Source organism: Callithrix jacchus, chromosome 2 (genome assembly GCF_049354715.1).
Source record: "Callithrix jacchus isolate 240 chromosome 2, calJac240_pri, whole genome shotgun sequence".
Lineage (NCBI taxonomy): Eukaryota > Metazoa > Chordata > Mammalia > Primates > Cebidae > Callithrix > Callithrix jacchus.
The window spans coordinates 75397239-75397835 of record NC_133503.1 but is presented as its reverse complement, the minus strand read 5'-3'; the positions used below and the strand labels follow the sequence as shown (position 1 = coordinate 75397835).

At 43.2% G+C, this 597-nt stretch overlaps 1 pseudogene; it reads left to right on the top strand.

Moving 5' to 3' along the window:
- Positions 1–282: 282 nt before the first annotated feature.
- On the top strand, positions 283–597 carry LOC108590563 (protein kish-A pseudogene; annotated as a pseudogene).

Here is a 597-nt window from a genome sequence, read left to right as displayed (position 1 = left end):
GCAGGTGAGTTACCCTTGTAATCGCAGCACTTTGGGAGAATGCAGCAGGCAGATTGCTTGAGCTCAGGAGTTCAAGATCAGCCTGGATAAGAAAGAGAAATCCTGTCTCTGCAAAAAAAAACAGACAAACAAACAAACAAAAAAATTAACCAAGCATAGCGGCATGAGCCTGTAGGCCTGTAGTCCCCATTACTCCGGAAGCTGAGGCAGGAGGATTGGTTGAGAGGTCAAGGCAAAAAGGAAAAAAAAAGCACCTAGAGCCCAGAAGGGTGATGTGGCTGTGGCACCGCCGGCCTCACTATGTGTGCCATTTTCAATTTTCAGAGTCTATTGACTGTAATCTTGCTGCTTATTTGTACCTGTGCTTATATTCGATCCTTGACACCCAGCCTCCTGGACAGAAATAAAACTGGATTGTTGGGTATATTTTGGAATTGTACCCAAATTGGTGAACGGAAGAGTCCTTATGTTGCAGTATGCTGTATAGTGATGGCCTTCAGCATCCTTTTCATACAGTAGCTGGGGAAAATGCTAGAATATAATTGCCATCAAATTTCATTGTGAAGAAGGACTTATTGCAGAAAATAATGGAAAGGA